Raw genomic sequence first — 26,051 nt, forward strand, 5'->3', positions numbered from 1 at the left:
TTTGGGGACAATTCCACCTCTCTTGGCAAAACTTCCCACTTTTTGTAAACAACTCCCACTTTTTGGGAATGACTCCCCTTATTTAGGTAACAATGCCACCTTTTTGGGGAAAATTCCCCCGTTTTTGGGGAACAACTCCCCCCTTTTGGTAATAATTCCCCGTTTTTTGGCAACAATTGCTCCCTTTGTGGGAAAAACTCCCCCCTTTGGAGAAAAAATCTCAATTTTGGAGAAAAACTCCCCCTTTTTGGGGAAAAAATTTCCCCAAAAAGGGGGAATTGTTCCTAAAAGTATGTTGTTGTTACCCAGAAAGAGGGAGTTTTTCCCCCAAACAGGGGAATTTTCCCAAAAAAGGGGGAAATTTCCCCAAACAAGGGAATATTTTCCCCAAATGGGGAGTTGTTTCCCAAAAAGGGGAATTGGTCCCAAATAATAAATTAAATGTTAAGTTACAAAAGTTCACAGGCCATGAGATTAGAAATAAATCCCTTCTCGAGCTAAAAGATCTCTTTTTTTTTTTTTTTTCAGGAGCGGCCTCCCTGAATCTAAATAATCCTCTCACAGGCAGAACAGAGTGTGTCCGTTCTAACTCTTTATCAGATGTGGAAAAAGAGATCGAGATGACCAGTGCCTAAAAAAAAGAGGCACTCTCTTTTTAAGGCAGACTGATCAGCACAACACATTTTATCTGTTCTTAAGCACAAGCAACTCTAAGATAAATGGGTTCAAGGATCTTCAATGTGAAGAGTGAATATCCAGCGTATACCGGGAACACCTGACTTGGACCATGGACGCCTCACGCAGATTTCGGAGGAATTCGGACAACTCAGAAATCATCTTTTACAGGAAGAGACCAGAGAATTTGACTCAGTGTAAAACTGGCACAGGCAGAAATCTCCCCAGTTACAGATGCTCAAGCGCATTAGTTAAAAAGAGATTAGAGTGTGACTAGAGAGAAGTCTCAAACTCTTGTTATATACTTAAATTTCTCTCCAAGGATGGAACAACCACTATCACCGTGCATGACTGGCTGTAGAGGGAGAGAGCAAGTGAAAGACTTAGAAAAGCACCTTCCCTTCATAGTCCTCCCACTCCCAAAATGGTTCTCAAGGAAAACTACTGACAGACTAAAGTTAACTGCTTTGAAAGGGCTGTGTGGGTGGACCCGTTGTCTTCAAGTTCAAGCTTTTTCCTGCAGAAACTGCCAACAATTATGCCAAATACAACAATGGTTTTGCAAGATGGATAAACGTCTTCCAGACTGAAAGGGAGAAGTCGTACTGTTGTTGTTGTCTGTGCACAGACACCTAAGCAGTAAAGAGCAATGCTAAACAACCACGATATCCCAGAACACACAAATACTGCGTAACAGTGACAGAAAGCGCTAGAATTCAAAACAAAAATTACCTCCACCAAATCGGTTTTGTCGTAGTCTTCTCTATGGTTGTAAATACACTGATTAATGACGCCATATACTTTTTCCAGGTGTTAAATGTCAAATCCCTTCGTTATCTTAGTGACAAAGCATAACAGTTTCTGAAGACAACAATGGAGCAAAACAACAACTTTAGAATAGTATAAGATCCTTTGAATACGCTCTATATGTTTTCAGAGGTTGAACAGTAACAATACAAGTGACAGCCTACTTTTTCTTACGCTATTAAATAAAATGTGACACTTCAGAGAACAGATTAAATATCCCATAAGATTTCAGCAGGGAAAATATGAGTTAATTTTTCATATTTCAGAGAAAGGAAAGGCTGAAATTTCGGACAATCTTTTACTACTAATCAATCACATCAACGGTTGTAATTGCAAGTCGACTGCTCCCAAAGCAGCAGGGAATGACACGATCCTCTTTGTAGGACAGCTGCTGCCACAGCAAAGCCACTGTTGCATTTCATTAGAGAAGCGTTGCAGCAGCGCGGGGCACTGTAAAAAGGCTGCAGATCTTGTAGATACAGCTGTGCCAGCTGGAAAAGGAAGCACCCTTAGGTGATTACCTTTACCCACGTGTGCCATGCCTACAACTCTGCTGGCAGAACAGATTGCTCAAACGCCCAGAGCAAAGGTGGATTAGTTTGCTCAGTCCTACCTTTAAATTCAGGGGTGGGTAAATAGCAAAGTGACTGCTTGTAGCAATCACCTCTCTCTCACACAGCCATTTCTATTACCAAAGATGCAGAGATGATAATCTCTGGCACAGCAACAGTGACAAGCTAGTGGCAGCACCTTCTTCCACTGCCACAGCTGTCCATTAGCAGTGTGAGCCTGCGAGTATGTAGCTTTAGGGAGCAGCCATACCAAATGGAAATACTACTGCCCCCTGGAAATAATGCTGCTATCATCTAATCAGCAAACTCTGCCTCCCTCGTGTATATATATACACACACACACACTATAAGAACTTCTAATGCTGCACTTTCAAGGAATTTCAGAAAAGTAGTCACTTCTCCATGGCTAGCTAGTTTACGTCAACCTGCTAACTTCAGGTTTAAAATCATCACTGCAAGAAATAAAGATCCTTTTCAGGTTCTTAATACATCAAAGCATGAAAAAAAAATCCCCAAATAAAAGCCCTCAAACCCATCATTAAAATTACAAATCATTAAATGATATCCATAATAGTGCTAGCAGGTTGTCAATGTGGTATTTTAAAATTCAGCAAGGCCTTTTATCTTAAAAATTAGGCAAAGAATCTGTCTCCTAAACTACAGATGACCAGAAGCAAATGGTAGCCTACAGAAATCTACACGAGGTATGGAAACTAAACAGTCACAGTGCATATGTCCTATTTGAGCATCAAAAAAAAAGCTGAAATTAGACATACTTTGAGCTCATAGCGATCCACGATAACTATGTAGTCTGTCTCTGTAGGAACTTGTACAGGGTTCTCATCACTTATCTGTTGCTGGTCTTCTTCCCAAGAATGTTCAGGAGTCACTGCTTGAAATGCCCAGGAATCTGGAAGGACACAAATTTCTTCAGTCAGGTTTCCTGTTTATCTAGAATACAGTCTCAGTGAAGTATCCTGTACCTGCAAAACAGTCTCTCTCTACAAATACAGAGACAGAATTGTTATCGTCTGCACTGAGAAATACTTGGCTTCTCCCTTCTTTCCAGCTAAAGCCACTGCTCCATAAAAAAACAGAAACTAAGACAAAAAAAAGCAAACAAAAATACCCACAAACAAACAAAAAGCACTAATGAAAAGGTTAATAGTGAAAAAAAATAGTCATGTTGCCAATTCAGGTTAGGGAACACATCTTAGAGTACAACATTAGGGCTTAAGTCTCCTATTCCACATGTTACTCTGGATCCACGCATCTTGAAGTGCTGCTTTTTCACCTAAGCTGCTCGTTATTGGAAAGCACCTCGTACAATAAAAGAGTGTCAGTGACTGCCTGCTTTCAGTTAGGTACCATTAGAAAAAAACACACTTTAGAATCAAAAAAACAGCACCTACAGAAACATGTGGGCTAGGCTTGCACAATTAGAGGAGCAACATCGTTATGGAATAAACTGTGTGATGATTTTTGAGAGCTGTAACAGAAAAAATAGAGTGAAATTGAAGGCTAAAGCTAATAAATAGTGCAATCCTCCTCAGCAAGAATAGGGTGCTAAAGGATCTGATGGACTTCTCCCTTACCATTTGAACTTGGATTTCCATTAGTTATAGTTCCCCATCTTGGTGTTGAATATCCACAAAGCTTAGCACTTTCCTTTTCAGTGTTAAGTTTAACTTGACATACGTCAGAAACATGTTTGTCCACAAACTCTTCTCCATCACTATTGTTTTGGTCATCTGTTGGTACTCTGTTCTCTGTATCGAATTGAGAACTCCTCTTTGCTGCAGCACGCGCACAGTTGTTCCTTCTGCGCTTTCTTTCTGACGCACCTACAAAGAGACAGCATAAAAAAATAATCCAAAACATAACCAAAAGAATTCTTTCTTCAAAATCCATTATCTTCATCTTACTCAACTGACAAGGAAAACAAAGGAACTGAGCTACCACTGCCTATATCCCTACATATGCTGAGAAAAGAGTTGAAAGTTAATGGGGTCAGTTTGCTATTAAGATTAAAAACAAGCAAACAAACCACACACACAGCTACGGAATTTCATTCACTAAACAGTCACTTTCAGGATTTTACATGCTGAGGATTCTTACTTTGGATGGGCAGCATTAATACAACGTGAGGTTATTTGACAAAGTCACTGTCTTACTACATGAACTAATACAGATGAACATCATAAAAGCCTCTGGAAATAAGCTCTCCTTCAAGTCTGGTATCAAGCTGAAGACTTCAAAAGCTGAATACGTGTTTGGAAGAGATTAATTAATGAGACAATTTTAAGGGAATATTCAAAGGAGAAAAAACATGAAGACTTATACCTCGTACGCTTCCTGATTTGGTAAACCTTTTGTGAAAAAACAAACTTTGTGGTTTTGCCCAACATTCGTAGTATTCATATAGTATTGCAAAAGGATATGGGTGGAGTCCATGGCAAAATTCCCACTCTCACTAGTTAGACTTCCCTCCTTCAACTGGGAATCACAGTATGAGGTAGCTAAGATTTTAGCATTTGGGGAAGGGAGGGGTGGAGTGGGGGTAAAAATGCCATTTTGCATAATTAAAAACTAGTTAAGTATTCAGAAACTGCCATCCACAACATTTTTTACCTCAAGAATTAGCAATTTAGGGGCGGCTAAATGTCAATTGGGCCATCAAAGTTGTTTTTGTTTGTTTGTTTGTTTGTTTTTTATGTTGTAAACCAACTTTCTTTGAACTTTAATTCATCACTATATTGAATGAATGACCTCTGGATTTCTCTCTCACATTTTGAAGTAAATTTGAAAACAAAATACCTCTGGCATAAAGAGCCAGGCATCAGAGACACCTGTTGCGCCTCAAGAACAGAGAAGGTATGAATGACAAGAGCAGCTGAATAAAATGCAACTTACCATTAGAAATGGGTGTACTGGCATCTACAGGTGCCGCTGTCATCTCCTCATTTTCATTACTCTCTTCCTCTGGTTTGTCGTCTTCAGTAGCAGGGTTCTGCTGTGGTGACTTGGAGTCGTCCCATGGAGACCACGCTGGAGAGGTGCGACCTTGCAATAAAGAATAGATACCAAAGATCTTCGTCGTGCATTTTCAGTTACAAATGCAGAGACAAGTCTTAAAATCCTTAGCGTTAAAGCACGTACCTCTTTTCTCACGAGATTCTTTAATTTGTTCACAAAGTCGTCCAAACTCTGTATCCATTTCGTTCCTCACCATTGAATATGCAGTGTCTTGCAAAACATAGGCTCTGTGACGATCTGAAATTTTACAGACTTTAACTGAATGTTGTCTACCAACCAATGAAACTGTTTTGATCACAGAAAAAAATTGCTTTCTTCATAGGTTGGTTCCAAAAGGTTATCTCAGTGAATATTTTCAGCATAACAACGTAGAAGTTAATTAAACAAAAGCACTAGTTCCTTGGGAACACTTATATCACAATTCCATGCCCAAGTAGCAAAATGGTAAAATAGTTACAATGTGGTAAGAGATGTTCTCTGTGGATGTCCAAAATCATCTAATCCATCTGAAGTCTACTGTTTGAACACAGCATTTATCCATCTATACGTTTGACCGATTTTTTAAACTAGGGCTAAAAAGCACATCCTCACCTGTAGATCTTTGATCCGGGTAGTACTCTAAGGCATTGTTACAGATTAGATCGATGTCCTTCAGATAGTCTCCTGCAGTGAGGTACTGGTGCGAGTCAATTTGAGTCAGAACTGTTAAAAGATCCATCGGCTCTTTAATCCTTGTGGCATAGTCAGGTACCTGCAGATCAAATACAAGCATTCAGAGGTTTTCTTAACCTTGCGCACTGTCTACCAAATTATTCTGAAAACTTTAAATAAACGACTTCCTAAAAACTCTGAACATTTGCGATGCATCAGAAGATGCTGAAATTAACCAGTTTGCTTCTCAAAAATGGAAGGGCTCTTTCAACTGGCATTAGAGCTGCTAGGAGAGGACAACAAGAGGTAGGGCGGTCAGAAGCACGTGCATGGTAGAGAAGAAACACTGAGGGTGGGAGATTCATTTCACTTTGCTTCAGAAAATCACAACAGTGAAAGCTGAGTAAGCCATCCGACATTCTCTTTGTTGTCGACATTGAGGAAAAGGTGCATGCATTGCACCTGTGAAGTACCTATTGCAGGCATCTACTTTAGAATGAGGTAACTGGGCCCAGAGGTGCCGAGTTCTTCCCTCAGACCGTAAGAGGAGCCTAATAACTAGTTCAGATGAGGACATACGTATCTGTCTGGATTTTTCACAGCTCAAGAACCTAGGAGAAAAGGGGAAGAAAAGCCAGTGGATGCCCACATGAAGAGGACTTTGCTGATCCGCAGGTATATTCAAGTTACATCTGTCTTTGAAATATACGCCCCTAGTTTAGACTTATCTAATCAATTAAGGAGAAAAAGGCATCTAAGCAGCCAATTGGAGGAAAAAGAAAACACACTGCACTTATGGTTGATTCCTATTGAGGAGTTCCAGATGAAACAGAGAACAGGATCTCAAAACTTACTTTTACAAACGGCTGCTCCTATTCCTGTTCCCACAGGTACTGACAGTCCAATAAAGGGCTTTAGACTTCATTAAAGTAGTCCTGTAAATACTGTTTGTAATTATAAGGGAGGATCTCTGGGCTTTTCAGTGCTGTGACATGCCTACATACCAAAGCCTTTTCACGAGCAAACTGTGTTGGCATTTGGACTGGCTTTTTAGAATGAAACCAGGGCTTTCAGCGAATAATCCAATAAGAGACGTTTGAGAGTCAGCAGAAGTAAAAGCACTGCCTCTGCTTCTTGCAAAATCCTAATAGCGCAGCCCTAAAAACAAAGTTGAACCTTCCCCAAAACGCTGAGAAATACGAACGCTGAGAAGTTACAGACACACAGATCAGCACTAGTTTACCTTCTGTGGGTCAACGGGCTTTGCAAATTCCCTGAAACGTCTGTCAGTGGCAAGTCTGTGAGTAATGTCCCTCAAGAAAATTCTAAGTTCACGCAAGGTATCCTCCTCTTCCTCCTCCAGCATCCCTACTTCTTCCTCTTGTGGCTTCTGAGGCTCAGCTGGTGGTGCTACAGGCAGGACTTCCAATGTCCGATCAACTTCAATTAATCAGGAAAAATTAGCCAATTTACAGTACTCAAATTCAAGCATATGACAAATTACTGACAGAAAATGACCACCAAAGCAAATCCCAAAGAGCTAGTAACTTCGATAGGAAAGTTTTAGATGTACTTCTTATATCCTCCTCACCCGTTTTCTTTACAGGAGGCTTAGCCACTTGATTTAGAATTAGGTCCTCAAAAAAAGCTGCTCTCTCTGCCCTACCAGGCACCTCAATATTGCACACTTCTCCAAATTCCTTATTAAATAATTTTTGGATCTAAAGCAGAAGGAGGAAAGACATTTCAGATTTAAGGCCACAAAAACTCATCTTCTATTCCAAAAAGACGAGTACCTTTTAAAATTAATAATAACCTGAAGAACACAAACTGAAAAAAGTTATCTTCCTGGCCTTAAACGGCTACATTTTCACAGGCTGGCACGGCAAATTCAAATATCACCTTTAAGAATCACCTGTAGAATTAAAGCTCGGTGAAGGGATTGTACGCTACACTGATAAAGTAATGCCTTTCACCACATCCAACATCGCTTCCTTTGTATTTACTTGCCTTGCTGCATCCTTTACTTAGAACCTTTATGGCTATAGAGGGAAGAGAAAGGCTTCAGCAGACAAGTGAGGGCTTTTTGCTGAGTTTTTATTTCTCTACCAAAAGGTGTCTGAAGTAGCTAGTACCTCTACGTCTTCCTCCATTTTCAATTTCTAGTATTAAAAGGTAGGTAAGGAATTTCACTACTTATTTTAGAAGGAATTTAGAACCTGCACAAAAACTTCTGTGGGAACTCAAGCACTTTCAAAGCAGTTGATAATAAACACGTCTAGGTAAGACCCGTTCTCTTCCCCCAATAACTGAGACAAAATAATCAGAACGAGAACAGCGTGTTCCTGTTTTGGGCACCTTCCCTTAATGTAAACTCTCAGAAGTCAATGAAGTTCTGCATGTACTTTTTTTACTACAGTTTATTTAGGAATACAACTAGAATTCCATTCCAAAGTTACTTGAGCAGAAATTGGAACTCAGCTTTCCAGCTTGGAAAGCTTTGGCCTATATGAAGAAAGAAACTGATTTTTTTTTTTTTTTAATCAAAGTGTTTCAATTCTCTACTAAATTGCATTATTAGCAGTTTACCCAACATAGCATGGAATGACAGACTGTCAGAAGAAGTCTCTTCAGTAAAGACATCCTCTTGTCATTTCAAGCACTGCATATTCTTGACTGAACCACTTTGTAGCCACCGGAATTATTGTATTAATTTATTATTTGCATGCGTGAGAAGGGGGTGAAAGTCACTTGCTTGACTCAGAAAAAACTTTAAGCAGATGCTTTCACAGTATTCCTTTTCTCTAAGCAAATTTTAAGTGATTTGTTAGGGTGCCTGAGTAATAACAGTATGCATTTAACAGCACAGCATTTTGATGCTGGAAGCATTCAAAAATTACAAGAAACTGAAGAAATAGTAAGAAAAGTATTGAAAAACACCTCTTCTGGGAGATCTGAGTGACGTACATCAGACGTAGCAAGCAGCAAAACTGGCGAAAATGCTGGAATGTTACGTAGTAGAGTTAGAAAAGTAAGTTTCAAGGCAGGTCCAGCGTTGTCCCACCATAAATGGATATCTGGGACATAACTTATGCTTGGTGCTGTCTTCTGAGCATTTCGGATCAGCTAGTGAAAAGGAAAGCTTGGGTAAGAAAACTAAAACACGGAGAATAACCTGTTAATACATAGCTACATAGCCATCTGACTGCCCCATGAAATGAAACTATGTGAACAGAGTGGCAAGCATCCTTTCACATAAGGAATTTCTCTGGGCACCCTTTCAGATTATCAGTATTCGGAGAACTCTAGTCAGAAGATGGGAAGGATATATTCAGGCAGTGGCTAGACACCGTAGCTATATGGCCACAGCCACAATCATCGCATAACAAAGAAAGGAAATGTCCCTCTTTTGGGACACATCAGTATTCAGTAGTGTAACATGCCTGTTCTTACTTGTATAGCTCTCAAATGTTTCCACTAAAGGTAAAAATATTTTAAGGTAGTGATGCCAAACAGTAAAATGGATTTCCTGCCTAAAAGTAAAAACACCAAATCTGTTCATTTTTTCTAGCTAAAACCACATCAGCGTGTTAATGCTTTTATTGCACACACTGCAACAGCACAAGTTGTGTATGTCCGTGTGAAAACAAAATAAACAGAAGCCCCAAACCTTGGTTGCCTTACTAATATAATTTAAAAGAAGGCTACAAAAAGTAGCCGACATGCAGTCTGGTACAGAGCGTACAGAGCCATCTACGAGCACACAGTCTTAGGAGGCAATGAGAACTACTTTCTGGATCCCAGGGAGATGAGCAGCATTTCTTTCCACAAAGAGATGTTCATTAGCAACACCGCCCAGCTTCCTGAGCTGCTAGCAACATCCTCACTGTAAAATTGGGTATGGAAAATGTGGACATGTACAACATCCAGATTGTTTGTGGTGCTGTCTAAAAGAAAAGGGGATTTTCAGACAGAAGCAAACATCCCAGCACATTAAAACAAGGCCACCTCCATTACCAATGAATTTTGCTCACCTTACTTGCAACTCGACTGATCCTCTACATACAGTCAGTGAATCCGATGAGAATAAAAAGAAAAAAGGTACCTGTCCGCAGATTTCTTCTGGCGGTGCAACGTTTGTAAGCAGAACAGAAAGGTCCAGGGTGTGAACGGGAAACTTCTCCAAAGCGTGCAACACCGCGGGTGCCACGTAAGAAACCTGGCCGTACCCTTCTTTTCCTACTATTAGCAGACGGGGCCGGCGTGATGTTGGTTCGCAGAAAGCACTCCTAGAACAAGAGTTAAGAAAACAAGCTTATAAATGAGGTGCTGAATAGACACACAGATGTTCCAAGTACTTTTCCTATAGATTTTCTTTTCCCTCCCCAAATAATCCCAGTGGCAGTGGTACATTAAATACATGTAAGATTTCCAGTTAAGTTATTCAGTCATTCCAATTGTTTCATCTTCTTCCCTTGTGTTTCCTATTCTTTACTAAACCAAGACTGCAAATTAATATCCCTGCAATCTTGCTTTACTACTAGGAAATAAATTTGCAATGAGCATTTGTTTCCCCACTACAATCAGGCTGTACCTTTGCTGGCTTAAATCAAAGATGCTAGAGACTTAGCCTTGCTCTAGAGGACAGAAAATCTTCTGGACAGCACAGCAATAGAAACTGAGAAAAATAACTGATCCAGCTGCGACAACATGATCTAACTTTCCAACCGTGGGCTTGCATGACTTCCATACTAAAATACCACAAGATTAACACAACTTGGTGGCTTAACAAATAAAGACACCATTCAAATTTTTCTCAAGGTGTTTTAACAAGCCATTTCTCAGTGTTCTTTCTACTACAAAATTCACTACTGGTTTAACAATCCTGGAAAACAGAAGGGCAAAAGGTGGCAACACAAACCCATAAAGTTGGGGTACTTTTAGCTAAAAGGACAGATAGGACATGTATGCGGTCTTGAGTCTTTCAAAGAATGCCATGGATTAAGTCAACGTGTTCTGGTAGTCTACGGATCACTTTGGCTTAGGAAGAGAAGCCTGGGCTTTTCAATTGGGTCATTCAGAGCAACTTCATTACAACTTTAGTCCCTTCACCCTTTCTTCTTGTGAATACCAAGCACCCCTTCTACACACTAACTTGATGTTACCCCTTCGTCTACCACCCCTCACACTTTTAACAGCTGGAACTGTTTACAAAGGCTCATCAGACCTGAGAATTTAAACATAACAGGGATCTATCTTTCTTTACCTGCTGAAACAGAGGAGTTTTTTCTCTGGTCCGTCAGGCATTCCATCTTTGAATTCATCTCCGGAAACCAAGGATGCATCGTCATCACTGTCGAACATACCATCTTGTAAAATAGGATTTAAATGGTCTGAAAGGCAAAAGAGGTTTGTTAACTTCCCTGAATAGCCTTTGTCTCTTTCTCTTACATTAATACAGCTTCTAAATCAGTGCCAAAACCCTTTCTTCATTTGAGAGCACACACTGAAAGCTATTTCCTAGAGTTCATCCCACCACAGATCTAAGCAGATGGCACAAGGCCCTACAAAGCTGTACCAAGTCCCACTGCTGTGTACATATAAGGTACGCTACTCTTGGTGATTTTTTTCTCTCCCTTAGAATAAAGGAGCTTACGAACAATCTTTAGCAGAATTATAAAGAAGTGGATGCTGTGGTTATACCTTGCTGTCGGTCCTCCTTTAGCACTAGCTGTGCCTGCGGGAAGATCTTCTGCACAACTTGTAAAATATTCGCTACTGATCTTTTAAAAAGTGGCTTGAAAATGGGTGATAGTGCTTGTACGGGTGAAGCCTCGATCCTGTTTGATGCCGGAACAACCTTCTTCGGAGCCATGAAAAAGTCCTTTGCTTTTATTTTAATAGAATTAACGTCTAGTTGCAATTTCTCCCTACTTGCATAAATCTGAGGATAGCATCGGCGCAGAGAGCACAGAGCAGCTTCAGTACATAGGGATTTGATATCTGCACCACAGTATCCTAACAAACAAAAATCAAACGTTACATCAGTCAAGGCCCAGGTTTACAACATGCAACATTTAAAGAATTTGTCATGTCAAAACCAAACAGGTTAACAGGGAATTCAAAGTGCTACCGCTCTGCAGGGAAGTTTCATGTTGCTCACTGCCTGATATCCTGCGCTTATGCAGCTGAAGCAGACTCCTCATCAAAAACTATACTCTTGAGGCAGATGCCCCAGAACCATTTAATGTTCTCAGACAACAAGAGGAACGACAACAAAGAGTAAATAGATGAAAGCATCTAACTCTGATTGCTATGAAGGCGTGCCAGCTGCCTCGTTGACTAGTTGTGCAGCAAGGCACAAGAGCTTGGGTACTGCCTGGTACAAGCTAAGGTTCTTTACAACTTGGTCACAAGCAAGAATCCATTTTGGTTTCAGTCTTACCAATGCATTTCTCAGCTAGTTCATCAAGCAACATGTCCGGTGGCTTAGGGGTCCAGTCACGAGTATGAATCTTGAAAATTTCTTTTCTAGCCTGGAAGCAAAATCATTGCATTTTAGCTTGTCTCAAGTTTTCCTTAGAAATACCAACAAGAAACAAACAAACAAAAAAACCAAAACAGTCCTCCCTCAAAAACCCTCATCTACTAATACGCTTTTCTTACTTGCTCAACTTTCAAGTATTTTACAGTTATTTAATATACACTCTGCATTGTCAACCAGGAAATTGAATATTTCTTATTTGTTACACTGGACTTTTTTCTAGGAACCTACAGTGAAAGAAAAGGCATTTATAGCTTCAATAACAAGTTTCCAAACTATGAGACCTAAGGACCCAGAGGAAAATACTGCAATGAAAAATTTATCCAGAAACATTTCTTTGTTGTCCAAAAAACTTCTCTAAAATTTAACAAGCTTTCATTGTGACAGTCTCATTACTTCATCACATTTGCTTTTCAGGCAGTAAATTCACAGAAAGCACTTCTGGCACAATGTTTCAAATTGCTACAATTACTATAAAGAAGAAAATAATTATGACTCAAACTACTACCACTGATCCGGGGCACAATCAAATGCACACACGTCCCCTATTCATTCATAAGTGAAGGATTGAGACCAAAAACACAACTTCATGATGAAAGCGCCCAAGTGGACTAAATAATTAAGCAAACAGGTACAACTTTGGGAATGAAAGGTTTGATTACAGAACTAACTACTTGGTGGTATCATCTTGACCATATATATTCAGTACCAGATTTGCCCTCCACGGAACAACGCAGTGTCTCCACATATCACTCTCTTGTTCAAGTTGTCAATTTTTTTTTCCTATAAAGTTGGACTTTGCCATGGTAGCGCTAACGTTGAATTTCAGTTCTCACCTCTTTATTTGGCAAGTTGAAGAGGAACTCTCTGTCAAAGCGTCCTGGTCTTCATAAAGCAGGATCTATAGAATCCAGTCTGTTGGTAGCTCCGATTACCACGATCTCCCCTCTGTTAACTATGCCGTCCAGAAGCGTCAGAAGAGTTGAAACAATGGAACTAATAGAAAAATATAATTTTTACTTACTGGTTCAGTAAATTTTGTCACATTCCATATGACTTTTTTCCATGAGTAGTCATAAAGGACAAGCTTTTTAAGGACAAGACTCATTTTAAGACATAAACAATAGGTAAGTTAACACAGACCACAAGCTGATATCAGGCTTAGTAAACTGGTTTCAACTATCATTTAGAAGCACCTGTTTTGGCATTGAGTTACAAGTTTTCAGGATAAATTAATGTGTTCACAGTAAATTAAACAGGTCATCATCCTTTTTTTTTTTTCATTCCCCAAAGATCAAGCAGATTTTATGTAGGTGCAAAACTGTAATACCTATGAATGTGGTCTTGTTTACTGGAGCGCACAGGAGCGAGACCATCTATCTCGTCAAAGAAAATAATTGAAGGTCGCATCTGATAGGCCTAGCACAAAAACACAGAGTAAAACACCATTATCTAAAGGAAAAATACACAAAAACATCATGGTTGGAATGTCATCTAAACTAGATTTTTCACTTCAGCCTCTGGGACCTCTACTGATAGAGCTACTGGAGTATCTGGCATGACTAACAGAAGACAGCAGTCTGTGTCAACCCACTGTATCCGGGTGACAGGAAGCAAATCGTTCCAGTAGTTCCAACAGCTGACATTCACAGCAGAAACACTGGCATTTCCATTTCAGTGGGAAAAAAAAAAAATAACAAAATACAAAAAAAGCAAGTTCTACTTAAAAACGTTGACCACAGAAAATAATGGTTTCAACTCTGACAGAACACACTGTGCATTTCAACCTTACCTGTTCAAATAACACACGAAGTTGGCGTTCTGATTCCCCCACGTATTTTCTCATGCAGTCCGAAGCACTTCTCATAAAAAATGTTATTTTTCTGTCACTTCGGCTATATTCATTGGCAAGTGCACGAGCAACTAGTGTTTTCCCTGTTCCTGGGGGGCCATAAAATAGACAGCCTCTGCAATAAAAAAAGATCCAGATAGGAAAAAAAAAACATCATGATGAGTACCTCCTACAACCATCATCTCTAGAACAAGCGTCTTTCCTAACCAAAACACATCATGTACAAGACAGCAGTAATAGCTGAAGTGTGGGTAGAGTCAGAACAGATAGAAGTTCTGCATTTTTACAACGTTTCACAAGAAAATTCATTTTTTTCACCCAAAGAAATGAATAAGGGGGTAACTCAAGTGTATAAAACCTTCAAAAGAGAGCATACTGTCCCAGAAGGACACTTCCAAAACTGCTGACAAACAGTTTGATCACAGCAAACCAGAGCCAAACAGGCAAACTTCAGCACAGAATCTGAGAATGGGCTGAATGGTGAATCACCACTTCATTCTTCAGTGATAAACTGCATATTCTTGCTTTCACAATATGCAGAATCTGATAGTAAAGCATTTAATGCTCCTCTCAAAAGCATTAAGTTACTGGGTTTGGTCTCTCAGACCATCTATTGCTGATGGCACGTGAGGAAGCCTAAAGCCGGAAGGAAAAGCGATGCCTTAGCACTCAGAGGGAAAAAAAAAGAAAACAAAAGTAGGCAGGAAAAACAATTGGGCTTCCAGGCAACATATTACAATTGACTTCCACTAGATAATCCCTTCTTGCCTACAAACTAATCAAGCTGACTTGTACATAAAACTGAGAACAAAACCACTCCAACCCAACTAACCCAACTTTTTAAAGACACCAGACGGTAAAACTTAAAATTTTAAGACGTTGCTTATATTTTTAACCTACAAATATTCTGGATTCTATCCATTTTTAAGAAACCACTTTTTGCCACTACTAAAACAAACGTTCACCGCTGCCAAAATGTTGAAGCATGGAAGCATATTGATACCTTAATTGAACTTTCTCCTGAAAACAGCTGACTTACGATTTATCACTTTAATGAGTTACCCTGGGGACTGAATATTGAACCGCTGAAAAACTTCTGGATACAGGAGGGGAAAAATCACCATCTCTTTCAAAGCTGCGATGTGTTTGGAAAGACCACCCACATTCTCAAATCCAATCTAAAGAGAAATTCAACACAACAGAGTTTGTATGTTAAAGAAAGCAGCAACCTAGATCAAGGTTTCATCAGAAATTATCTCAGCACAACGGAAACATTCTGGGCAATTTTTGAAGTTGCTTTAGAGAAAACCATCAACAAAGGTAGTTGTAGATGGCACACTGAGATCTTTCATAATCCCTGGAAACACTCGCTGACACGATGATTAGTTTAAGACTTACCGCACTATCTATTTGCATTGCATCTCCCTGACTTCTGCCAACTTTCTTCTGATCCCTCTGAACTCTCTTTAGGTCCTGTTTCTGAAGTTTCACTCAAAAAGTCCTGATTTGAATTAAGGAGAAGTTATAGGGCTTCTTTTTCTTTAAGATGCAACTTGAAGATTTTTGTTTTTCATAATAATGCCAAGCAAATGTAAAAAACATTAATTAATATACAGAAGACCTAATTAATTGACATAAACTCACACAGTTAAATTTAGATAAACTTAAACATGGCTAAATATTCATTTGAAGGAGATTCATCCCTCCCCTGTTCTCTAATGACAGCAACCTTCTTGGAGATGTGCTCTCGCTGTCCTCACTGCTCTCACCACTCTCCTCCGTATCACATGTGCTAAGCAAGGGAGATGAGCAAGAGGGTGTAGAATCACTGATGTCATCTGCATGTCTCTGTCTGCAAGCAAGCATATAAACCAGAAAGTTAAAAAGAAAATAGAGCAGATACTAAGTAACACCAAAAATTAAGGGAATTCTATCTCAAAATTTATTCTGAGATCTATTTTCCAGTCCATTGTACTCCTTAGCAATCTGATTTCAAAGGCCATGACATGATTTTCCTCGTGACAACTGTCTGCTTTCAAGAATGCTCAACAAAATATCTGGCAATCAACAGCATTCTCTACGCACTAACTGCTTACAGAATCCAAGAAGCCTTTATCACCACTAAGGCAATTTATGATTTCATTTAGATCTTTTATTGTTTAAGGTTAACTTCATATAGAAACATTAGTTGATTCCAAACAGAAACTAGAGTCAGTATTTGAGTGATAACTTTTTTTTTTTTTTAATCCAACAAAACTTCCATAAAGCCTCTCCCTCTAAATCGAATAAAATTATTTTTGGTTTTAAGAAAATAATTTGTATCCTTCAAGATTAAATAGTGTGACTAAGATTTTTAAGGGGGGATTCTGGCTTCAGTTCCAGAACCAAAGAATTTCAGTTACAGAAACTCAGACACTACCTCCATAATCATCTTATCAGCGACCCACAAATATTGGATTTAAAAAAGAAACCAACTTAAAAGTATCCACCTCCTGCCCTCCAAATATTTCTTTCCTCTCTATCCTCAGACTACCAAAGTACCGATCATAAACTTACTCTGTAATTACCACTAAACTGAAAACCCTTTGAAGCATTATGCAGTAAGGAGACTGACAGCTCTACGGATAAGTAAGAGCTATCACTAGCCATACACCAACCTGGCACGTCTTCTACATTTTTGTGACCCAGCATTTTCAAGTGACTCTTTCTGTCTGACAGAACAGGGCTGGCCCGAGTTAGTCCTCTCTCGATCTCTTTGTCTTACTGAAAGGAAAGAATTTAGAATAATGATACAGATACATTTAAGAGAGGAGGAAATCAAAAGATAAAGAAAATGCCACGTGTTTCACTCATCCCTAATTCCAGAAGAATTTTTAACCGTTTTTGCTTTTCATCAGTGCATGGTACAAGTGGAAAACTACGCCCTTTTTAAAGGTGAACTGAAAATCACAAGAGCAAGACTATGAAGTGTGATTAATTACTGTCATATCAAGGATACATAGCACTAAGTACGCCAAACAGCAAAGAAATACAATGGGCACAGGACACACGTGTCTGATAAAAACAGCGAAGTTCATGTGCAGAATGAAGGTACAGAACTGAAACAGAACTGTGTGCGCAAACACATGTATTTGCATTGAAAAAAATTATCTCACTTATGTGCAAGAAATAAGGTTTTAAGAGAAACTGTGCGTTCAACCTACTTTCCATAGGAGCTTGGTAGCGGTCAACAGGTTTCCTCCGTCGAAGGTTGTAACGCCTTGGAACATCTTCACCGTCATTTTCTTTGTTCTCACTTCCTCTTGCTGTTTGTACTGTACCACAAAATGACACCGAATCGTTAAGTACTTTTGCAAATTATATGAAATCCAAAATGCATTACACAGATGCCTGTAAGTTTTATTATTATCATTATTTTAATGACACAGTGGATCCTGCAAAACCTTAAGATGAATTTATGCAAGTCACGTTTCAGAAATCACAAATCCTAGCAGATGAGCATGCATCTAGACATTGTCTGTCCTCTCTGAAACTGCTGATGGACTTGTCGTCAGCCTCAGTGTTTAACAACAGGCAAAATTCTGTCATATTGCTTAGCTAAGATGCAGATCTTCTGAAAACAGCTATTTCAGAAAGTCACTTCTTAGTTTGAGAAAGTGTTTAATGGAAAGGGTTTTAATAATCTGTAGTGCTAAGACTAAGCACAGTAATCTAAGTCCAAGTCTAGCTCTGCCACAAATTCTGTGAGCAATAATGGGCCAGACACAGGCTTGAAGCTCACCAATGAGAAAACAATGCCAAATGCACATAAGCTTAGGCCATTAGCTTCTGTCAAGTAACCTGAAGTTGTTTCATGAAAGATGGTAAAAAACACAAAAACCAGAGTGCAATTATCTACTGGGTTCTGGTGAATATCCTCTCACGTTAACAGCAGGACACCGAGGAAGGAACGTACATACTCCGTTCACCTACCTGTTGGCCAAAAGGACTTATCTTTTTTTCTTGGAAAGCACCGCCCTCTTTGGTTTTTATTTTTTAACCCCAAAGATTGCATTGCTTTCTGAATGCAAGGTAGGTGCCATGGGGTATACAGACAGCACACGGAAAACTGAGCGATCAGTAAATGAGTTTGTGATCACTACCATCTCCAGTCCTTGGTGTTCCAACACTTCTATCACAAAAGCATGAATTTCTCTGCTTTATTGCTCCACTAACCCTTTCCTTTGTTCCAGTAACTTCCTTTGTAACAACACTGACACTTTCCTCACTCTTTTCTGGTGTATTTTTCATTATAAAAGTATATTCTAGCTCTTTCCTGATTTAAAATTGTAGTTTGCATTTTGATCATCAATTAATTGCCCCGGGCTCATTTCCCATTCAACGTGCTATTTAAAATTCCTCTCTACAAGCCTCTACTGCACAGCTCCCTGAAACCCACACACTTTAACCAAGCTTCTCCCTCTAGACTGGCCCCCGCCTTGTATTCAAGCTACTCTTATTCAGACTTTGAGCTAATGTTTTCCTAACTAAACCTCCAAAGGAGTCAACTCTGCTTCTCCCTTACTAGTCCATGGCCCAGCCATTCTTCCTCCGAAGAACTTCCCTCGGGTTCCCACCTGCCACTGTGCATCTCTCTGCTCCTCTGGGCCTCTGAAGGGAGGAGCAAAGTATTTTCTGGGGCTCAGCCTCCTGTCACTGTCTCTCTGAGCTCCTTTGCAGGTGTGCAGGTGAGCTCTCTCACATAATCTAACTTGTCAGCTCATCTACTGCAACACCCTTTTCGGTCCTTAAGTACAGTCTTGCCCTGTTCTGATCTGTTTAGAAAGCTCCTACGAGGATGATCTAATTTACTGCCTTAATCACAACTAACATTCTTCTTAAAAACTGTAAGTTTTCCCATCACTTCCAAGTTAATATGGCCTTTCGTGGCTTAACCTCATTCCACAAGTCACTGAGTACCCAGATGACAGCTCCTAATTACAGGCCCTGACAGCAGCTTACGGCGACTGCCTCCTAAACGCAGAAACGCACAACGCTATCCTCCCTCCTGCTGAGCTTCACGCTTGGGAGGAGCTTTTCATAAACATCTGGCAGCCTATCTACCTTGCTTCCTGAAAATTCTTGCTGTGCTGCTCAAAACCATGAAAACTGTCACGCTCCTGCTGTAGCGGTATCACCGTTTCGCATGCTGAGTAATAGCAATGCTGTCCATTTCTTTCCATTCCCACCTGTCTACAACCATCTGTTGCCTTTTATCTTGTAAGCAGTTTGGAAAAGCGCTGTTGTTTTTGGTGTTTTTTTTTTTTTTTTTTTACCTGTTCTGAGCTCACTACAGTACAGCCCTAGAGCTCATACTAAGGCTTGTGAAGTCAATAGCAACACAGAATTTTTACAGAAGACAAATACCCTGTAGATTAGCTTCTTTCAATTGTTTAAGGCTTTTGGTTAGAACAGAGTAAAGAAAACTTAAAACCAGAACTCACCAACCTCATCTGGACTGCCAGGTCCAGTTCTTTCAAAGTCTGACTTCACTCAGGTGAAGATATCAAGGTTCTCCTAATTCCAAGCAGCAAGAAAGATCGGTCACAAACGTGCAGAAAAACAGACGTGCATACACGTACATCCACTGACAGACACGTCTGTCTGTTGATGCTTACACAGTAACATTATCGAGGCACCCCGTATACACACAAAAAATAAATTATTGCACAAGAGGAGAGAATGGGAATATGATTGCGTGCACCCACAATCAGCAACAAGAGTTTCTGCTCTAAACCAGGGCTCAGTACATGCAGTGGTTAAATACTTGCCCAGATACACAACTGAGTGCATTAGTTAATCAGAGGTTAATAACCTACAGCGTGACAGAACCAAGGAAAAAGAACTACCTTTCTAGCAGACATACCAAAAGAAATCATACAGGCGTGTGAGAGATGCTAATAAAAAGTACTGTGGACAATTCTGGATTCATTTCACAGCCCTGGGCAACCAGCTCTAGGTGTCCCTGCTTGAGCAGGGGAGGGTTGGACCAGGTGACCTCCAGAGGCCCCTTCTAACCTCAACCATTCTGTGATTTGAGAGAAAAAAAAGGGAATTCAGAGCTAAACTAAAAGCTATGAAAGTAGGTTATCGGGAAGTTTTAAAATGATGTGCCTATCATTCAAAAGAACAGTAATTTAATAAAATAGTTGAATTTAATAGAGCAAAACTAAGACAGAGGAAGTATGATTGCTGCATACAACTTTAACAGGGGTTCCTCTAGAGACAGGGGTTTATTTAAGCTCTCAGGCAAGGCCAGCACACAAACAAATATACATAAAGTAGCCATCAGTTCATTCAGCTGGAAATTTGAAAGGCTTCAAGTTCCTGAAAACTCTGGGAGCAGTTTGCAACCAAGGAAGAATTCTAAAATGCAAGTTAGGTCAATTAAAGAAAACAGCTCCATTTGCCTGTAACAGATGATTAAAGCTACATGATACTGGAGATTCTTTGTGAGCTCTCAGGAAAAAAAACGTTAACAGGAATCAAAATTCGAGTGAGTGACCAACACAGGAAGCTATGCACTGCCTTTTGTTAAGCTTTCCAAGTAAGTGCGTTCCTGAGCATGACGAGAAATATGATTTAGGAGTTAAGGAGAAAAAGCTAAACAGCTTAAACTGCCAAGCTGATGGAAAGCACCAGTCTTTTTGCATATTCAGTCCCCCAGGCAGAGCTTTTAGTAACATTTGGAGTAAAAACCCAAGTCCGAAACAGCTGTTTGTAAACAGCGTCCATTCAAAAAGCAGAAGGCAATTCAGAAACTGGAGTGGAAGACATGCATTTCAGCATCTCCCCGTTATCCCACATCTTCTGCAGAAGATGCTTCCTCCACTCTGAAAAGATATCTGGAGCACAACCCTATCAGTAAGACATGAAGATATAACCAGAGAGCAAGACCAAATGGTAGTTTAGACCACACTATTCTTTGGAAGGAAGTTATTTCAGTTCAATTAAAATTACAACTAAGTTACTTCCCTACGTGAAATACTCTACAAAAATGGCAAACTGACAGAGTATTTGCTCTGTCATTTGTACCTCAACATCTTCCCAACATCTTTGGCATCTACGCATCTGCTCCATTTCATCCATTTTTTGTAGCACAACTTCCGCAGTACTAAGATACAAACTTGACATGTAAGAGCAAAGTTAGGTATGTATGAAAAAAATAAAACAGCACACACAATCAATAAGAGATTTTAATGTAGTATGCACAAAGCAAAAGTCATTGACACTTAGCCAAGACTTTAGACATTACCAAAAAATTAGGTCAAATCTTTAGTTTTGATAGAGATTTAAGAACAAGCTTTTGAGGATTTGCAAACATACGCTGTTTTCAGGTTTATTTTCCCCTCTTACTGAGCACATTTAAAATATATATATATTTAAATGCAGGAGGAAAATAAGAATTCTGACATCCTAGTAAGATGATATAAAAAAATTATGTCAACTTTTAATCCTACTTAAGTTGCTCTGCACAGTAGCATTAAGTCATTTTTTGTTAACCAAGGAAAGGCTGTTTGTTCTTCTCTACATGGGAATCTAAGTTTCGTGTTGTAGAAAATGATGAAATGAAAGGAAAGCAAATTCTGAAGCAGAAAACAATTTTGGCTTCAGAAACAGAAATAAACCATGGACAGAAATGCAGAATCGCTAGGACTACTTTGCTTTGACTGTATCAAACCGTCCTCAGTTTCTTAACCAAGCATTACATTCACTTTTGTGAGTATGGAACAAAAAGTTCATTAAAAATGACGGCACTTCTGATGCTAAGAAAACTGCCAAATGGGGAAAACTCAACAAATTGAACTCTCAATGCCAGGAGCAGCCATACCTCTTTGCTGTCAAAAAAAAGAGCAAGTCAAGGCCAACATCATGCCATAGTGCAAAGGCTTGCTAAGAAAGATCATTTTAAGAGGTCTGCAAGAAAAGATGACTTACTTTGTTATAAGTTTGTCAAATAGAATGGACGAGTTAGTAGTAGAGTACCGACTGCGTTGGACTCTACAGCTGCGGCGCAGCTCCAAGTCCCTGTTTTCTCCATGGACTCGTCTCATAGTTTTTGCACCAGCTCTACTCCTCAATGTTCTGGTGACTGAAACGCGGAAAAAGTATTTTGAAACAGTCAAGATGGGATTCTCCTTATTTCACCATTGCTCTTGTAAAATGTAAACAAACAAAAAAGGCACCCTAAAGTGGATTGATTTTTCTTTAAATTTCAGATCAGAAGTTGTTGACACAACCGCTGCATTACACTTATTTATCGCTCTGCACGTTTAAACTGTCTACTTAAAAACTGTGACCTGTAGAGAAATTTTAAAGAGACTGAAAGCTAGCCAGACAAAAACAAACACACAACTTTTGTTCCATGCAGGAGGGAAATTTACTCCAGTTATTTCTGTCTTGGAAAAGTGAGAACAATCAACACCTTTCTCTAAGGTGTTTTCACTCCATTCATGTCAAACTGTATCTAACAGTGCTCAAAAAAAACACTATTACATTGCAAGCCTCTTCCTAAGAGGTGTATGTTTTATTACTCTGTTTATGCATGCAGCACTTTCATTTCCTGCATTATGATCTAACAGCTCAAGGAGGTAAGAATCGTTTCAAGAGAAACACCCAAACACCAGATAACTCAAACTCGTGCTTTTTAGAAAAAAGCCTGCCCATTGTTTACCGTACAGCACCCTTTGGCACAGGTTTGTTGCTTGCACTGTCATTAAAAGAGCCAAGAGGACAAGGGGAAGGGAAGAGCTACACCACTGTGGTGGTAGGATCACAGCTAAGGTTTAGTTTTGTGGTTGCCACCTATAAAACTAAGTTTAAACTTACCAAGTATCAATTTACTTTGCACAATTAGAACAGTTTGCTTTGTGCCTACGAAGCTGCAATTCACACTGCTCCCTCCCCAAGGAATTCATAAAATCTCCTATTTGCACCTACCTCTCTTCACAGAAAAGTCACTGATGAGTGAATTCAGCTGACTACAGAAGGCTTTGGGGCCAAATGAAAGCGATGGAGTGACCAAGTGCCATCCTCTTCAGTAACCAGCATAAATCGGTATCCCGGGGAGTTACAGCCACTTACCTGTGTTATATTCTTTTTTTTGTTCCAATTTCGGCTTTCTCAACTGCCTACATTAAGAAAGAGGACAGGGGAGAGAAGGGAGAAGAGACTTTTTGTATTAGACCCATCAAGGATGGGAAATTTCACCATGTTTACAAGCCAGTGCTCCATGGTATACAAAGAGAAGCCTGTAGGCCTCACGGAGGATCCAGATCCCAAGTCTGCTGTGTACCATATACATGCGGTTCTGTATGTACCCACATTTCCTAGCTTGCTCATGTTGAATTCTCAAATTTATGAGCAATAGCACCCAAGTGGAAAAGATACATGTCCTGGTTTCAGTTAGGACAGTTAGTTCTCCTAGTAGCGGGTACGTTGCTATGTTTTGGCTTGGGATGTGTAAAAGGATGTTTAGAAGAGTGCTGATACCACCCCGATGTTTCAATTGCTGCAGAGCAGTACTTACAACAAGCCAAGGACCTTTCGGTGTCTCACTGTCCTACTAGCGATCAGAATTGGCACACAGCAACAGCTGCAAGGGGACAGATTCAGGATGGCCGACCCCAACTGGCCAAAGAATTCCATGCACACAGAAATCACACACACAATTTCTAGGTTGGAAGAGACCTCAAGATCATCGAGTCCAACCTCTGACCTAACGCTAACAGTCCCCACTAAACCATATCCCTAAGCTCTACATCTAAACGTCTTTTGAAGACTTCCAGGGATGGTGACTCCACCACCTCCCTGGGCAGCCCGTTCCAGTGCCTAACAACCCTTTCGGTAAAGAAGTTCTTCCTAACTGTAATACACAATAAATGTTTGTTCATTGTCTTTTGTAAAAACAAGGAGTTCTGTTTGAGGAACAGGAGTGGTGAAAACTCCCTGCTGAAGTAAGGAGCTGTATAATGCTTAGCTAGACACTATGAAAATTCCTTTGCTTAATGTAACAAAAAAAAAGAACCCTCTCCCCTTCTCTCCTTCTGCATCTCAGTAGCCTCTTTTGTTCAAAAAACACTGCTGCAAAGCTCATGTAACCATCTCCTGATAAGTTGTTAAACTAGTGTATCAACATCTTGCCTTCCTGTCTCACGCTGGGCCAACATGACCAAATAAAGAAAGAAGTTGAACCACAACGCCGAGGAAGACTACGGCCTTCATCTTCACGACCACCAGAGGGACAGAGACGACCCCCTAGCAACAGTGCGCGCAGTCGCAGAACATACCCGGACGTGCTGCGTAATCCTGAAATCACCAAGATATAAAAAGGGACCCTGGCGGGGGTGAGGTGCGCGCCGTTGGCGGAGCCGAGACTCCCCGGCCGCCCAGCGCTGTTTTGCTTGCTGTTGCTTACTCAATAACTTCCTTTCTATTATTAATGCAATGCTCTCCGAAAATTAATTAAGGGGGCAACTTATAACAAATTTGGTGCCGTGACTCGGATGAAGGCAATCTGATTGAAAGACCTTCGGAGGGGGCGCCCCGCTGATTTCAGCGGCCTTCGCTAGGACTACTTTCATTCAAATCCTTCACCGACGAACCCTAAATTCGGCAGCAAGCAAATAAAGCCGGCAACCCCTAGTAATCTTTGTGCACGAAGACCGAACGAAGACTCAGGAGTGAGTAAGTATAGGCCGGTGATCCGTTCGGTTGGGGTTGGGTATCCTGGAGCGTAGCGTTGTGAGACGTCCAATTGCGGACGAAGCGAGTGCGGACCCCTCGGTAGTGCAGTTCCCACATCCCGCGAGGGACTGGGCCACGAAAAGGGGGAAGTGATTTGTGTGTGTGTGTGTGAAGGCCCTCCAGAAGATGGGACAGAAGAGTAAGCCTTCTGGTCCCATGGGCAGGGTAACGTCTGATGTTAGGTTACCCTGGGATTAATGATTAAAAATTGGCAGGATTCCCCTTTTAGGCGGGGAAGCAATAAAGTAAAAATGATACATTATTGTGTTGAAGTTTGGGGTGGTAAACAGATTCGAGGAGACCACCTTTACTGGCCCGTATTTGGGTCCTTTGAAGATTGGGTTTGCCAGGCCCTAAATATTTATGTAAACTCAAAGGAACCTTTTAGTTTGGAAGAAAGTGAATATGCACATTTGTGGATCAGCTCAGAAACTCGAGCCAATTTATATCTTCTAAAAGAAAAAGGAGGGAATGGGAGGCACAAGAAAAACCGAAAATTAGAGATCCCAGCCCCACTGCCTCCCTATATTTCACCACCACCATCTGCAGCCCCTCTGACTCCCGGGCTTCCTAATCCGCAACCCCAGGGAGACTGATAGCGACTCTGACTCTAGCGTTCAGGGACCAGTGACTAGGAATATGTGGCTGTCCCCATTAACTCTGGGGACGTCCGAGATTTTAAGAAAGACAGGAGGAGGGTAAGCGAGCTTTAATGGCAACTGGCACAATGTTTCCAGCTGCTGAGGAATAATTCTAACTGGAATAATAACTGTACATTGCATATTGTATATATAAAAGCCCGGGCATTTTTGTTAAAGTGTTCTTTTATACCTGTGTTAATATGTAAATATGTAAATATAAGAACTGCCATTGAGGTGTATGTTTAAGGGAACAAAATTTTCCCAGGCATATTATCGGCTCATCAGGTTTAAATGTTCCCAGTGTAATTGTCTACAGGCAGTTAATTTACAGTGGTCTGATTTTACTTGTGTATCTATATATTGTGGATTTTGGAGGGATTGGGATTGACTAGTAAAGAGCTTCTAGGAAAACGGTGGAATATTAACCACTGTAGATTACAATAGGAAAAGTTCAAAGCAAAGAAATCCCGAGGAAAAGCCCCCTAGGA

The 26,051-nt window shown here is 40.2% G+C and overlaps 1 long non-coding RNA gene and 1 pseudogene across 1 annotated transcript; both read right to left on the reverse strand.

The window, feature by feature from the left end:
* Positions 1-1,262: 1,262 nt before the first annotated feature.
* Positions 1,263-15,553, reverse strand: LOC140001084 (ATPase family AAA domain-containing protein 2-like; annotated as a pseudogene).
* Positions 15,554-15,574: 21 nt separating this feature from the next.
* LOC140001105 (uncharacterized) lies at positions 15,575-24,306 on the reverse strand. Its single transcript, XR_011806251.1, has 4 exons — positions 19,625-24,306; positions 17,341-17,451; positions 16,795-16,900; positions 15,575-15,989 (listed from the first exon to the last, which is right to left on the reverse strand). It is a non-coding gene; the product is annotated as an uncharacterized lncRNA (long non-coding RNA).
* Positions 24,307-26,051: the final 1,745 nt, after the last annotated feature.

The sequence above is a fragment of the Anas platyrhynchos genome, chromosome 37 (assembly GCF_047663525.1).
Source record: "Anas platyrhynchos isolate ZD024472 breed Pekin duck chromosome 37, IASCAAS_PekinDuck_T2T, whole genome shotgun sequence".
NCBI classification, from domain to species: Eukaryota; Metazoa; Chordata; class Aves; order Anseriformes; family Anatidae; genus Anas; species Anas platyrhynchos.